We start from the raw sequence: 16,612 nt of genomic DNA, 5'->3' as shown, positions 1-16,612 counted from the left end.
AGTTAGTTTAGCCATTTTCTTCTAATTCTTGTAAAGGGCAAGCCGTTTTCCCCTCGGAAATGGCATTAGCGTCACTGTTCACGGCAAGACTGTAAGGTGTGTATGGGCGAGAGCAGAACTCGGGACAGCTGGAGGGCACCCGCTTCGCTGGGGGTTTTCTCCTTGCGGCTCCCGGTAAGCGGCCGGCCCTGCCTGCCCCCGCCTGCATCGTGCCCGGCCCCGCGCTTCGGGGGGAAGGTGCCCGGCGGCGCGGGCGGAGGGGCGGCTGCGGCTGCGCGCCCGCCCGCCGGCCAAGCTGGGCCCGGAGGGGGCCGGGCCGGGCCCTGCCCACCGGAGCACTCCCCGCCGGAGGGAGCCGCGTCCCCGGCGCCGCGCCTCGCTTCCCCGTCCTCCTCCGGGCCATGGCGGCGGGGGCGGGCCGGGGCGGGGCGGCGCGCTGACAGGCAGCCCGGCCGGCCGGGGAGCCGAGGTAAACAGGAGCCGGGCGAGAGAGCCGGGGGTGTCCCGGCGCGGCAGGAGCTTCCCGGTCCCCGGCGCCACGGCGCGCCGCCTCCCGGCCCCGGGCATGGGCAGCAGCAGCCGCCGCAGCCGGAGGAGGAGCCGCCGGCCCGGGCCCTGCGCGGGGCACCAAGGTAGGGTGGGCCGCCGCCGCGGGGAGCGAGGCCGTGCGGCGGGGGTGGCCCGGGCGGGGTGCCCGCGGTGCCGCTCGGTGCCTGCGGCCGCCGCTCGTCCCGCCCCCGCGACACCACCTGGCCCCGGGAGTCTGGCGGCGGGCCCGCCCGCCCGCAGGTGAGGCGCCGCCGGGAGCCGCGCCGGCAGCAACAGGCGGCTGCGCGGGGGCGGCCCGGCCCGGCCCGTGGCTGCCCCGTGGGACCGGCTGCAGCGGCGTGACGCCTCGGCCGGGGCCGGAGGGAGCGCGGTCGCCGGCCCGCGGGGCGGGGGCGGCCGGGGCGGAGCCGCTGCTCGGAGAGCCGGGGAAACGGCACCTAATGCGCTGTAAGCGGCTTTCCCACCTCCGCCGGCTTTGTCTGCTCAGCCTCAGCCCGTCCGTGTGCGCCTGGCGCCGGGAGCGGGCCGGCTGCGGGGGTGGCGCGGGGTCTCCGCTGCGGAGGAGCACCCGCATTTGCGTTCGCTTTGCGATGTGGAGTGGAGACACGCCAGGGATAAAACTGCTAACCAGAGTGTGCTGGTCGCAGCGTGTTCATAACAAATTGTGAAGTTTCACGGCAGGCTGGAAAATAGTCGGAATTCCTTTGTGCTTCCTGGAGCTAGTTGGCAGTGTAACGCTCGAGTTGTCCTGAGGTGTAATGCTTTTTTTCCTATTTTAGTATGCTGGAAGTGCAAACAAAGTTAGGATTTTAATATGCCAACGCAAAATCAGTTTGTTTCATACTGCAGTGCAAGGGGACACACGGCTCAGGTGCTGCAGCTGGCAGAGGGCTTGGATGCTGGGCACAGCAGAGTTGTGAAATAACCCATCAGCATAAGCATGGAAGGGACCATTTAGGTAGAGCTTGAGTGAAGGTGGAAGGAGATTTTGGGAGGAAGATGGGTGTGTAAGAGGATTGCTGGTCTGACAGTAACACTAGCTGAAGCAGCGGCACTCTGTGAACTTTTGCTGCTGAAATAACTTACTTCCTCTGAAAACTTGTTGATTAGGGCTATCCCTGGATCAACTTGAGCGTCATCTGACACTACTCCGGAAGTATTCTTGGAAAAATGCTTATATATCAAACCTAAGTTGTTTTCTTTGAAACCTATCAATGCTGATGAATTTCCACTCATGCAAAGTTCTGCTAAGTCTGCCTCTGGAGATGGAAACATCGAGGGTCCTGGCTCAAGGGTATGGCCCAGCACCCAGGATAATACCTGCTGAGGGGTGTTGACAGCTTCTCAGCTGTGGCCCAAACAGTTTTGGGTGCCAGACTGCCCTGAGCAAGGCCCTAGCTGCTCAGAGAAAGTGAGACATTCCCCAGAATTTGATTCTGTTACGGTTGGTGAAACCGATAGGACTTCAGTAGTCTGATCAACTGTTTCTGTGCTGGGGACTTCGCGTGACTTGGGTTACAGTCTGATGTGAAGTTAGAAAATTCACAATTCACTGAATATTTGTAGTTACGGTGTTGGGGTTTTTTTGTTGTTTTTTTAACACGGCTTTCACCTAGCCCTAGTCAGCAGTTTTGCTTGTAGAGGTAAACTAGTTGAAAAGCAGCTTTCTGGCCTGGGGTGTAGTATTGGAAGAGAGGCGGCAAGCCTTTTCATGACTCAGTGTAGGGATATGTGGCCAGAACTGGTGGAGTGTCCAGATGAGCCAGTTATGATTCCAGTGCTAGAAAATCCACCTGTTTCCTTGCTGCTTTTGCCCATTCTTAAGTGTCAACAAGGATGGATTAATTTAGCATGCCAGGTGAACTATGTGTTTTCACAATGAGATTTAAAAAAAAAAAAACAACACATAAAACTTCTGTTGTTTTAGGTCTAACCTTTTGGACCAGCAACTCTTCTATGTTCAAGGGTGAAAGGACTCAGTCTTCCCTGCTCCTGAGGCTGTCACACATACTTTGGATAACATACTGAAGTCTCTTCTCTGCCAGCCTAATTTCCTTATTGGTCTTCCAAACGCTGGTGTTAGTGAGGCAGGCAGATCATTGCAGGAGTGTGGCAGCTCGCAGTAGTAATGCCACTCAGGGAAGGAGCGGCAGATGGTTCTTGCAAGTCCTGAATTGATTCTGAAGCCTAAGAAAAACGAGTCTCCTGTTACGGGTCTTTCGTGCCATACATCTAGGAAGCAGTCAGCCCTAATGTGACTCATAGCCAACTTCAGAAATGGTGAAGACTGGAGTGAGCATGGCCGTTTGACAGGGAAAATGAAAACAGGAATGGATTGTCTTTTTTCTGTTGTTTGGGGGTGGGGGTTATTTGATTTTAGTTTGCTCTGGTCCTGCCCTTCCTTCTTCCCCCAAAAATGAGGGAACCCTTGATCCTGTAGAAGTATCTAACTAGTGTTCTGTAAGAGGCTGTAGCTGGGCTGCTTTAAAAAATGAACAGACTTTGGAGGAAGGAGCTTGCAGGAGCCCTGGACATTGTTGTGCTTGGACTGTGTGTGCATGTGGCAGACAGTGAATACCAAAGCTGCAGAGGGCTATATGGAATGGAAAACTTCAAGTCTGGAAAAAAATTCTCTTTTAGGGCATAAGGTATTAGAGGGGAAATCTTCCTGGGGAACAAGCTGTCCAATTACTGCCTGCTCCATTTCTTCTTCTGGTGCATCTAGTGCTAGCTGCTGCAGGAACTGAGTGAGCCACGTTAACTGTATTAGTTCCCATAGTGAGGCAGAACCCGTGCAGGACTTAATGTGACTTCTATTTTGCTGACTTGTGCATTGACTGCAAAGATTTGGTGAAAGCTTGCTGTGACATAGCAGAGTTGGTATTAAACTTGCTGGGTGGACTTTGTTGTGAAGCTTCACAGCTCCAGGTCCTCAAAACCCTCTTCACAAAGTTAGGGCCATTTTTACCACTTCTGTTATCTGGCTTTTACTGAAAACACCACTTGTCCAAAGAACTCATCATTTCCAAAACAGAACCTTCCTCACTGCTTCCCACACTACTTTTGGGGGTCTTTGATAAAAGTACCTAATTCATGTGAAGCACTAAAACCCCAAATAGCAGATTATATTGTGCTTATTGATTCTGGGGTAGGTAAATGGACAAGAGCCCTTGAAAGCACAGTCTTTTCGCAATTAAAGATGTGCTTTAAGAGCTGCGTTATTCTTAAATGTAAATCATTGCCTGCGAGCCAGCCAGTTCACAAACAGCAAGAGATACCTCAACCATGAGCAGTTTCTAGTGCTTGCAATTTCTTTCCCCAGGGACTAGGGGGAAGGCTGGCCTTTATTATGTGCCCAGCTGGTTATCAGTTATGGGCCATTTTAGATCAAAGATATATGTAAATAACTGTTACTTCTCTATTTTTAAAAATTAAAACCTCTTTGGAGTTCACCTTTGATACCTGCCAGCAAGTAGGGGAGCTTGGTAGCACGGCTTTAGTTTAACCAGAGACCTGGCAGGATGTCATGGTTGATTGACCTTGACTGAAAACAGTGTTGGAAATTTTGATGCCAGGTATACATTGAGTAAGTGGAAAATACTAAAAGATTCTAGAAATTGTGGCTGAAATTTTCCATAGTTTGATGAAATCAAGTCAACCAGTAGATGAGCACTTTATCACTGGAGACTCATTTAAGGATCCCAGTTGTAAACCTTGCAGAATATGTGGCCAGAATCAATATAGAATATAAATGTTGTATTCTTTGAGGGTAGGTAATTCCTGTTTATCAGTTAGGTATGTCTTGATATCTGCCCCTTAAAGTTTCTTTGTGTCCTTCGAAAGGCATCAGGAGGACAGAATACATGTCACCAGTCCAGTCTGCAGGTGAGGCTGGTCATGAACAACTGTGCCAGAGGTTCTCGGTGGAAAACTAGGTATTGGATTTAGAAATGTCATTTAACCAGTGACTGAAAACCAGTGAGGGCGAGTTTGCCCCCCAGTTTGGCCATGGCTTCAGTAAGATCATGTGTTTACACACCATCAAAGATAAAACATTCATTGCAAGGAATAAAATATTCCCTGTTGCTGTTCTTCCTTGAGCAGGTAGCTCAATTTCTGTTATGTCCTGGACATAGGACAAGAAACATTCCTCTTTGAATCAAAGAGGTCATTTGGATAAGACAGAGGAGAAGGAAAGAAAGATAGAAGGATCTAGGTTGACAAAAAACAAGAAAAAAAGAAAGAAAAGGGTTCAAGGTTACACACAAAGTTGTTAATTTTCAAAACAAGCCTACAAATCCTTTGTCCCTCCCTTCCTCTCAAATGTACTTTATTTTTAAAAAGCCTTTCAGTTCCTCTTTATTGTGTGTACTGAGCCTGCAAGGAAGAGTATCTGCAGAAAAAAACACCACTTGTTAATAAACAGATAGGCTTCCCCTGGGTCTGATCTGCTGATTCTAATAACCAGAATAATTTGTCACTCAGACTTACTGCTAATGACTCTTCACCATTGGTGATGCTTGAGGAGGGGGGACGTCCTTCTGCTCCTGTCACCAGAGTTGGGGTTTGAGTTCTGCTTTCTTATTACACAAGAATCTGTGTGGTGACAGCAGTGGGTGTCCGTGTATTGCCATGACTCCTAGCGCCAAAGGTTTCTGACTTCTAGACATGGCTTTTGGGTGAATTTTGCCTGTAGAGGACACTTTTGGGTGAATTTTGCCTGCTGTACGTACAGCCTGCCCTATAGCACTAATTAAATATCTGACTGAATACTTCCTCAATCTTGCCTCCATCAGTGCTTCTCTTTAAAGGCCGGGCTCAGCCCCACTGCAACTTTCTGGAAGAGGGAAGGCGGTGTCACAGGAATTATTAATGAAAGCTCCTCCTCTCCCACTTATTGCAGGGCTTATAAAAAGGATGCCTTTGCTTAATTTCATTCATAACAACCTCTTAAGGTATCTGTTGGTGGGAAAGGCTCCTTCAAAACCAAAGGGAACTGCAGAAAGACAGAGACCCTTCTCTGCCTGTTTATATTTGCTTTCACTGTCACTGGCTCCTCATGTCATCCAGGACAGAGAGGATTAATCTCTCTGATCCCTCTATTTCTAGTTGTAAAAGTGTAGTGTGTAGTGTGCTGTTGAGGGTGATTCACTACTAGGCCAATCCTTGTTGCAATCTCTTGTAACTATGAGCATATCAATCAGAAGAGGAAGGCTAATGGAAAATGTGGCATATTTCGGTGTGTGCATATATATTTCTTTTTCTGTGTGTGTATATATATATTTATGGGAAGATTGATGGATTGAAATACAGGGAGTGATGCAATATGGGGCTCTGCCATGCTTTCATAACATGGGCCACATTATAGCCAGAGCTTCTTGCAAATGCTGCCTCTTGCCCTGTTTGAGTGTGGGTTTTGTCCCCTTCTCACCGGTTTCCCGTGGTCTCCTTCAGCAAACCACTCTTAAGGGACTTGGCACTTAACAGCATAATGAACTCTGCTACAATAGATAGAAAGTGAAAGTTGGCCATGGCTTTTTAGTTCTTAATAAGCCTGGTGAAGTCTGACATACCAGAGCAATGTGAAGAGCACTAGGTAATAGTTTACCATAGGTGATGACAGGGAGGAAAATACACACGGGAGCAATCTGCTCTTTCTGAAGTTAACAGTAGGGTTTGGGTTTTCCTTGTTTCTGGTAAATGAAGTGAGTTTCCCTGGTAGTTCTGCATCCAAAACATCTGTTTAAATGCGATTATTGTCACCATAGCTTTCAGTGTCACTTTCACATAGAGCTTGCCTGCCAAATCTGAACTGTAAGTGCCAGGACAAGAAAGGACAGTTGTCAAGTGTTTTTTCTGAAGCACAATCTGAGACCGATCGTTTACATTGAAGCTGCTTGTATAAAACGTGTGTGTGCGTGCGTATATGCATACAAAACAGAAAAAAACCAAGTAGACTGAAGACTTGCAGAGGAGCTGCTGCTCTTTGACATTGCAAATGATCTCTAGATGAGAGGGTTTTCCTATACCAAACAGCATAAACGCTTACTGCACTAAGTCGTTGTTGCAAAGAGAAAAAGAAGCAAGCTGCTTAGCTCTGAAGAGAAGAGGAAGTTCGGTGGCAGCTGAAGGTTTGTTGTGAGAGACGGGAAATCTGAGTCTTGTTCCTGCTTCTGGCCTCTGTTTTTTGGTTTAAGCTACCTCACCTATGCACCTTAGTTTCCTGCAACTCAGTTGTTGTCTGTATCACGGTTTTTGCAAGGTTCTTGGATTTAAAAAAGAAAAATAATTTTTTTGCTCAACTTTCCAAGGGGAAGTAGGCTTATGCAATCACGCTGCAAGTAACTTCTGAACCTGTTGGCTAAATGTCAAATATTTAGACGTCACAGGAAGAAGGGACTGTAAATTGCAGTGTCATGGCCTGGAGCTGCAGCCTCACTCCGCGCCCAAGCCCATGGAGAAAGCACTTTTTTAAACCCAGGATGGTTCATGTGGGTAGTGGCCCTTACAAAGCCTGCAATCACAGGACGCCAAACTGTAGGAAATCAGTCTGTGCTAATCAGTCTGCCCATGAGATGGCCTTCTTCCATTGCCAGGCCTTCTGAGAGCTGAAGGGAAAAGGTTAAATATTGCTACTAAATTAGAGCTGGCACAGTGCAGCAGGCTCTTCACAAAATTAATGTTTGATAACATAAGGGGGTGGAGGGAGGAGAGATTCCCTTGTAAAATTACAGGAGTATTGTCAGGTTGGCTTGATCTTGGGAGCTAACAAAAAAAAATAGCGTGTTTGATTAAAGATGGAAGGGCATTTTAACTTTGCTCTTGGCATAACAAAGCAGAAGCTAATAAAAACAAGATCAAATTTCAGCCTTCTAAATGCATCAGTGTTCTTATGCAGTGTGTTAACACTGTAGCCTTGAAATACCTCGTTGATTTTGGCATGGTAACTTCATATGTTGCCTTTTAGCAGTTCCTTTGCATGAGCTGGGTATTTGTTTCTGTGATTGCTGTGACAGCATGTTCAGCTGTTTTGTACCCTTCCTCCTAAGGGTTAACCAGGGAGGATAACTTCTGACTGAGGCTGCTAGAGTTAACGCTTTCAGATGTTGCAGAAATATTCACCAAGTTTCTTTCATCACAAAATTGCAGGGCTTGAAAAGTCTCCACGTTCTGTACAAGCTGCTACATGCTTTGGCAGGTGTATGAGGAGTCCTGCTCTGGTACACCTGTGGAGCTCTGCAGCTCCCAAGGACTGAGATGAGATTCTTTTTATGAGCCTTCTTGGGAGTGCAGGAAAACTGCTGTGTGATGTTTTGCAGGCAAATCATTGAGAAACTGGGGTTTGCAACGCTGTTTTATTTTCCAAATGGCAAGAGGTTCAAAATTCTTCTTTGACCTTACTTGATCCATCTGATTACTGTCTTAAACAAAATGTGTGGCTTTGTTTCTAGCAAAGCAAGTCTTCCCTGCTGGTGTGTGACAGATTACAGGTGATTGCAAGTGATAGATTAGAAATGCAGCTTCAAAGCTGTGCATTCAGAGCAGCGCTTACATGGCTCTGCCAGAGCCCTGTGCCTTGTACCAGGGGTTGCCTAAGTGCTCCTTGCTTTTTTACCCCTGCTCAGAAAGCTGTATCAGAGATGCATGTAGTGGAGTATCTCCTCTACCTACATACATACCAAATGCAGTGGGATAAGTCAGATATACGCTTTGTAGTCATTTGGTGATTTTCTTTTTCCCAGGATCAGTCTCCCATGGTCAGTCAGCATTTGGTGTTCTGGGGACCCTGAGGTGCTTCTCTCTGCACCAGACCTAGGCTTTTATTCGCTAGTGATGTTGTAAGGATCCCAGCTCAGTTGCTGTTGAACACGTTTGATTCAAGATTAGATTTCTCACTCATTTTCCTTTGTTAGTGATACCCTGACAATAAGCAAGCATAGCATTGCGTGGTCCGGCCGCCTGAGAGCAAGGAAGCTGAGTCAGGGTCAGTTCTTTATATGGAAAGGGAATTAGGTACATCATGCATTTTATTCTTGGCTGTGATCTTCCGTTGTGTCTGTTAGACGTTTGTTACGGTTGTTTGCTTTCTCTGTGTACTTGAGCTCTACTTGTCAGCTGGGACACTTGTTCAGTCTTTCTTTTCCATCTTTGAATGCCTGCTGGGAAGTTTCTCAGTCAACATGTTCTCACTGTTGTGCTGCAGGTGCTTTGCGCAGACTTGGTAGGGCTGTGGTGCCCTGCAGGCATCCTGTTGGTTAAGCTGCTGCTTGACTGCTTGCCAGCTGCCTTTTCGGTTTTCCGTAGCTGCTGTATTTAGGCTCTTCAGTTTAAGACCTGCATGGGTTTGGCTTAGCCTGTCTTTCCTGGCCATGCCAGGTACAGGGGTTGTGGGAGGAAGCTGCAGGGATGGTTCTGCACCAGGGTGGATGCTCTGCTCCGGGAAGGTACATTTGCCAGTTGCATCTTGGTGCTGTGGTATCACCTCCCTTCCACATGACCCCACAAAGCATATACTTATCCCTTGTCACACAGTCTGAATTGCTGCTTCTGTGAATTAAGGGAGGAGAAACTGAAGACAGCTGATGATCCAATCTCTGACTGGCCTCCTTTGAGCTGTATCCTGTGTGGCTCATGGACAGGTCTTTGTGGTTGATGTAATCTAACTAATGCATATGAGAGACACCTGAGCCAGGAACGGGGAATTTACTAAGATGATGAAACTGTTGGGTTTCACATCTGAAAGTAATTCTTGTCAGTAGGGGATGGGAGTGGAAAGCAGCTTGACTGTACACTGCATGTTGCACCGAGGCCAGTAACATGGACATAAAACAGCACAGACCTGCTTCTCTGAGATGCTCTTTATCCTCAGTCTCCAGCAACCCCTGTGAGTTGAGGAGAGTTGGCAAGTGTCTGAGATGAGCCTTTCTTCCGTGAACCTTTTCTTCTTCCTTTATTGGAATGTGCCAAGAAAAGAAGAAAATCACTGGCAGGCTGTCATGCTTTAACCTGATGAGCAACAAACCAGCACAGTATGCTGTCACTGCACCTTCTCCGACTCCTTCTATAAGAGATGCCACTCCAACATGACAGCTGTCAAAGGGATAGGTTACTCAAGCTTGTGTCTTCACCACTGGTGTGTGAAGGCAGCTGTACCTTTACAGACCTCTTCATCTCCCTTGCCATTCTTTCTAGACTTTGAGTGAGAAACTGAAGAACTTAAGAAGTCTATTCTCAGCTGTATGATAGCTGGTTCCTCTTTCTTCATTGCAAAGATGACTGATAGATTACAGCTTTTGAAGAGATACTGAATGTTGCATTGGAAGTTGGTGTGTAAAATGTAGCCTTAGAAAAAGCAGCGAGTAATTTACAACTGACTGCAGCTCCGGCTCAATCAGATGATTGCTAAAAATAATCCACCCTCTAATTCCACAGTTGATCTCTAATTAGAGAAGTATTCATAACTAATATTCACAACTAACAGAGACTGTAGTGCTATCTCTGTTTTGCCATTCAGGAAAGACTGGGCAGAATCAACGTTTAGGAAGGGAATTTTGGGGGGAGACTAGGTGCTGTAAGGGTGATGGTACTGACTCTGCACTGGATTTTTGCTGAGTCGTTGCCCCAGCTAAATGCTGTAGGGTGCAGTTTTGCCAGTAGTGTCTTTTTTTTTTTTTAGGCAGAGAAGATGCCCACCCTCCTTGGTGGGCATCTTCCTAGAGAAATTTTTGGTTTCTTTAAAAAAAAAACCAAAAAAACCCAACACACAGCCCAAAAAAAAAAACAATCCATGAGCACAGAAACAAACATTGACAGGTGTTATGTTGTTGTTTCCTGCTTGAAGCTGTCAGGTAACATTGGCTGAGCATCCTAAGACGACTGTCTGGCTTTGCTGCAGAAGCAGCCCAACAAGGAAGAGGGAGGCTTTTCAGCTGAGATATTTAACGTTTCCAAAGATTGGGGTCTGAATACTTTTTACACTCTTTCTAGTTTCATTTCTAAGTCAGGTGGCTACTGCTGTCTGTGATGGGGCAGTAAGAGATCAGCCAGCCTTGCTGAGCTGTGAAACTTGTGTTAACTCTGCAGGAAATATAGGTGATGTCAGGTTGTACTAAATGACTTCTTCAACAGAGGATGGTAATGGGAGCCTTTGCCATCACCAGGTAATACCGTTCCCTGAATAGCACATGTCCCTGTAAAACAAGATGTGTAACTTGCTCCAAGACCAAGGCTTTACGCCTGTTCAGAGAGAGCATGGCTGATGGAGAAGGATGGTGTCAGGCACTTGTGACACAGAGGAGACCATGCCTGTTCCTAAGTACAGTGCTGCTTCTTCCTCTAACACCCAGAGACTGAAGGGACTGATTTGGTCCTCCAAGGAGAAAGCAGCAGTGTTTTGGTCACTTATGGATTCCTGTCACTTCAAAAATAGCTGAATTCATATCCTTCATCTTTAAATACTTTATGACCATCTTGATGCTGCTGTACAGCCCGTGTGTGGGAGCCTGTGCCAAAGATGGGACTGTCTCTGGAGTGGAACATGCCAACTGTTTTAAGCAAGCAGAAAACAGGAGATTTTATCTTGGATTTTCTAGCATCTGTTGCATTTGGAATAGGGAGTAGTTTTCTTTTTTCAATCAAAAAAAAATATTGCATTTGCCATTTTAAAATGGTTAATAAAGAAATATGTCCTTATCTCTCCATTAGCCTAATTCAGCAGACATTTGAATTATTTGTCTGTAGTAGTAGTAATTTTTGTATCTGCTCTTTGGAAGAGCAAATGTCCCTGAATGTTACTGTAATTGTAACTACTTAGAGAAGGAAACCACATGATCAGCAGATGTGGGTCCTGGAAAATGTAAAGGAGAACAGGGTGGGGTCAGGTGGATTTATCTCACTGCAGCTCTGAATGCTGTTGATGCAAAATTCTGATGTGGCCTCGACAGGTTCGATGCTCCCCCTCTTTCCAGGAGTATGTTTTCTTCCAGGACTGATGAGATTTTAGCTTCTAAATTTTTTTTTTCTTCTTGCCTTTAATTTCAGCAGGTACCTGATAGAAACTGCTGTTCCTTCCAAATTTTACCTTCATTAATGTTTCAGATTTTACAATACCAGGATTACATGGGCCTTGTTTAGCACACTTGGCTCATCTCTCTGGCTCCTGTCTAAACTAATTTAAAACAAAGAGCATCTGTTAGGGGAGAAGACAGAAAAGCCACTAATAAATGTGATTGGGTTGAAAAATGTGACATGTCAATTGGTATCAGTGACGTGGCCATGATCCTGAATTTTATTTTAAGCTTTTCTTTGTTTGGACAAGTTCCCCTACCAACTTCTTTTCCTTGCCCTGTGGATATACGACAGCATCCTGGAATCCATTCCACCGTATTGCCCCAGCTATCACCAGGCTCCTTCTAAGCCATCTTTTGTCTTCACAGCACGTTGCTCTCTAATGGCATGGGCTTCTCCTCACCCTTATCAGATACTCAAAGATCGCTTGAAGCATCTGCTGGAGGAAAAACTAGAAGTTATTGAAGAGTAGGGCAGCAGAGCACTGCAAGCCTCTCGTTCCAGCAGCAACAGACGTATGCAATTCATGGGGTTTCTCATGAACAGGCACAATTTCTGTGTACCTGGGTGTTTCACTCTGTCTTAGCAGCTTCCTGTAGCTGGCTGTGGGTGACTGGCAATGGGCAGCTAGAGGCTGACAGACAGACTTCAGAAATGCTGCAGTTCTGGTGATAGAATGCTGTGATGGATTTGATTTAATAGGATCGTATGTAGATCTTGCAAGTGCATAGGAACGGATTGGTGGAGTTTTGTGCTGTTTCTCTAAACTTCTCATAAAATCTTTAAACTTCCAAATATTTGTAGAAACAAAAGGACTAATACTGGATGGGACAGAAAGGGTCAACACTTAATTACTGAACTGAGAACAAGGACAATGAGTGAGGATGTAACCACTGGACACTGGTTTCTTGTCCATGTAAGAAGGCAGCAGTTTAAAGGAATCCACAGTTGTGTATTCATCTCACAATCGTATCCAGTGGCTATTTTAGGTATGGTAGAAATGAATGGCCTTTTACAGACCATAGTAAGGAGTGCCTTGTCTGTGGGGTTCAGTAATGCCAGTCCCTTCTTTTTGGGTGGCACGGAGTACTGTTGTGGGGGGAGGACAGGCAGAACAGCGTACACGTGCCAGCATCCTCGGATGAAATAACTCCCTAATGAAGGGAAACTATGCTGATGCTTCTCTGCTGCCAGTGCTTGTTGGTGTCAGCAGTGGCGTGGGGAGCTGGGATGAGGGCAGCCCAGCAGTTTGTCAGCCCTGTGAAATGGGTTGCCTGGCCTTTAAAGTACACCAGGGACACTTGCGATCAGAAGAGCACATGCAGCCATTGTAACTGTGCAACGTGTCCCATGATACCAAGTTGCAGCTGGAAGAGGCTGTCTTTTTCTGGCACTAGAGGGGAATTAATTCTGTTCACAGACCTGGGCTCTGTCTGTAGGCTTTATGCAGCTGTACTTTGTAATGATAATGCTGTGACACATAGGTTCTTAAGCTCTTCTAGCATAATTTTCATGTTGAAATTGATAAGAAATACCATGTTTGTCTGGCTAGCAACTGTCGCCAGTCAAGGTCTGGTTTTGGTGAGGATGCAGGTTGAAGCTGAAGGAGTGACTCAGATGTTTACTGCTCTGATTGCTTGTCTTACTGTATCACTTCGGCCTGTGCTCTTGGTTGTACCAGGTACCGTACATTGCCATGGTAAGGAACAGTACTATCCCCCACAGAAGATATCTGTACAGCCCAAACAGCCTGGAGCGGGGAAGTGGAAGTACTGTTATCCTTCCATTGCACAGAGGTGACTAAACTGAAGAACTTAAATTATTTGCCTTCTTGAACTGCAGCCAGCGAGCACACCTCTGTATTGGTGATATTTGAAATAAAATAAAAAATGAGCATTTATGTCTAGGGGGCTGTGGACACCTCCAGCTGGTTATTCTGCCTGGAGCACAAGCTCTTGTGCAGTTGGCGCTACTGGTCCTTCCCACTTCTCCCTCTAGGGAGAGGGTTCTTGTTGGACATTGGCAAATATATAGAGAAGGTATCAGCATGGAAAAAGATGGAAACAAAAAACCCCCCATAAAGTAGGCATGCTATGCCTGAACATACTTCCCGATAAAAAGGTGTCACCAAAATGTATTTTACTTCAATGACTACAGTATTCGCCTGTATTTAAAATTTGAACTTTTAAATTTTATGGGGATAGCAAATGACTTCACAGCTAGCTTTGCAGCCAAAGTTCAGTTTGCTTTAAAATGTGGGAAATTATGGTTGGAAACATAATTAACTCATGTCATGCAAGTTTGTGAAAGCATCAGGTATAGGATGCTTGGCACATTGCCCCTTTTACTCTATACTTGAACTTCTGAAGACACTGGATTTCAGTGCTCCAATTTCATCGTCCTAATGAATGTGGCTTGTAGCAATTTCCTCAGAAAGAGTTTAAACATTTGTCATAATGATTCAGAAGTCAAGAGTTTATTAAGACTTCCAGAGCAAAGATATGCTGTAACTTAAACCTGTAAATAAAGAGTTACTTGGCATTTAACTCGTAAATCATTCAAAAGAAATATATTCTTACATGCACCACTTTGGAAATTTCTTATTCACCCACAGGCAAAGAAGAAATGATTTCATACTTCTTCAAAACACAGAATCATACAGTCAATAGTATATTCTTTTTACTCTGGCTTAAGAGGAGTGTTTTGCCTGGTAGCAGTTAAACAATAGTGAAGAATGTTGCATAGGTGCCTCTTGTACATAAATGGCCTTTACAACTGTTAGGCTCTGATGTAATGGAAAATAAGTGATGTACCACAGGATTTTCCTAAAAATGCATCATTATCTGTGTACAATACAGAATGTAAGCAATGTCCTTGCTAAACAATGACAAGATTGTTTTGTTTCATCACTATCTTGCATTGTAAATATTTATACTGTTTGAGAAACACAGGCTTTCATTGTCTTCAATGTAAATTTATGCATTTGCTTTTAATAGTTTTATTAATTTTGAAGATAAAAATACAGAGCAGTTTTTTGCTGGATTTCATGAACCTCAAAGAGTATAGTAGAGAATGGAAAGTAATCATAAATTACTCATACATGTTACATTATATCGTGTGGACTTGTGTACTGGGCTAGAAATTTGCCTGCATGTTAATGCAGATTTCTTTCACTGGTCTATACATGTATTAGCATGTCCATCTTTCCATTTGATTATAATCTTCATTAACATTTTATTTTAAAGACCATCAATTGTCATATGGAGTGCTTTGCCAAGTCATAATGATCACATGGGCATTTTTCCCAATAGATCTGCTGTTATTCTGGAGATCTGGGGTGTTGCCTTGTCCTTGATATCATTTGATGTCTTTCCTGGTTTGGCTTTTGCTTATGAATAGGAGGGAGGGGAGTGTTTTTTTTATATCCAGTGGGTGTACTGTGGACCCTTCTGCACTGGTTGCAGGGTGATCTGCAATTGCAGGGGACCAACTGTGGCAATCTTAGTGTGCCATTCCCAAACCTGTGTTCACAGTAATCTGACCTTTTTTTGGTTTTCCTTTACAAATTTCAAATTGTATGAAACCTTACCTACTTCTCTCTCTAACCATTTCTGTGGGTTATTAAAGAAAAGGTGTATTGACCGTTGCATCACCAGTGTGCAGACTGTGATGGAATCCATGTAGGCTACTGCTATGCAATGCTTTTGAACAAGTAATGAAGAAGGAAAACCAGCTTTTCTCAAAAACTGTAGCAATAGGGATGGTACTGTGGCATGTTGTTATCTGATGAGTATTATGAAGAAGCAAGTCATCATCCCTATCTTTAAGGAAAATGTAGTTTGAGTGATGTTATTAAGACAGCCTTTTGCTCTGCAGGGTGGCTTCAGTGCCAAGTTGGAGGGAAGAATGCCTCTTCTGGAGGGAGGCATTAATTTCTCAGGAAGTCAGTCTCTGCTTGTTATGAGACTTGATGTGATCGTAGCTAGGAGTGATAGCAAGGCAAGTCCCATACAGGCTGTGACACAGCATCTTGCCTGCAGCATGGCTGTGAAGGCTCACAGCCTGCGGTGTGATTCATGGGCTAGACCTGGTCTGCTTGGAGGCTCCTCGGGGCAGGAGGATATGTTTAATGTGAAGGGATGAAGTGAAATGGTGATTATGTAGGCAAAAGTACAAGTGGTACCCTCTTTACAAATGGCTTTGAAAATGCAGTGGAGGAGGTAGAGCAATTTGCTGGCTGAGAAAACGGCAGCCCTGGCTGTTGACCTCTTCCAGGCCCCCACCATTAGGGCTTCCCAGTGCAGAGACTGAAACTTCTGCATTACCTGTTTATTTTTTTGCTTGTTACAGTTAGAGACTGTTCCAGGGACTATTGCTGATGTTATTACAGACTTTCATCAACAAATGTACAAGGGGAGTACTTAAAAATGTGTATTACCTAGCAGACCACTGATGTAGTTGAAGTTTTGCCTCTGTAGCAGAAGCTTTCTGCCTCTGTGTGTGGAGTCCACCTGGTGCTTTATTCTTTCCACAGGACATCAGGAATGATTGCTGATGCTTCTGATGCAGCTAAGTTGTTATTAGTAGCATAAGCAGGCAAAAATGATACAATCATTAGAGTCCCATCCAAAAAAAAAATTATTTGGTTATCAGAACAGAGGAAGTGACACTCTTATTCTTCTGAATGCTACTGAGCTAGTTGGTAATTGCACTTAGCAGCTGATTTGATTTGAAGGGGACAGATTTTAAGGTATCAGTTTTTCAGAGGTGCAGATCCTGCTCAGCTTCCAGTGAAATCAGGGGAGGGGGTTGTTAAGAGCTCTGGGACCACTATTTATTGATGCTGTAGTGTAACAACTTGCTTGTTGAGTTGTATTGTGTTTGTAAAAACAATCATATTCTTATTTTGAAAGGAGTCAGCCAGAGCTGGTACACACCTCTGTTTCTCTATGCACTGTGTGTAGACTACAGCTATATATTCCTGTACATTGAGAAG

At 45.2% G+C, this 16,612-nt stretch overlaps 1 protein-coding gene across 8 annotated transcripts in view; it reads left to right on the top strand.

Moving 5' to 3' along the window:
* Positions 1-331: 331 nt before the first annotated feature.
* MARCHF8 (membrane associated ring-CH-type finger 8) overlaps positions 332-16,612 on the top strand; it is a 102,980-nt gene continuing 86,699 nt past the window's right edge. For 5 of the 8 annotated variants that reach the window (XM_055810447.1, XM_055810485.1, XM_055810500.1 and 2 more), the window contains exon 1: positions 476-632. The gene's annotated coding sequence lies outside the window, so the exon portion shown is untranslated. The other 3 variants (XM_055810478.1, XM_055810465.1, XM_013303372.3) reach the window with 3 other exon arrangements.

This window comes from Falco peregrinus, chromosome 1, assembly GCF_023634155.1.
Source record: "Falco peregrinus isolate bFalPer1 chromosome 1, bFalPer1.pri, whole genome shotgun sequence".
In the NCBI taxonomy this organism is placed as follows: Eukaryota; Metazoa; Chordata; class Aves; order Falconiformes; family Falconidae; genus Falco; species Falco peregrinus.
This window is presented reverse-complemented; position numbering and strand designations above follow the sequence as displayed.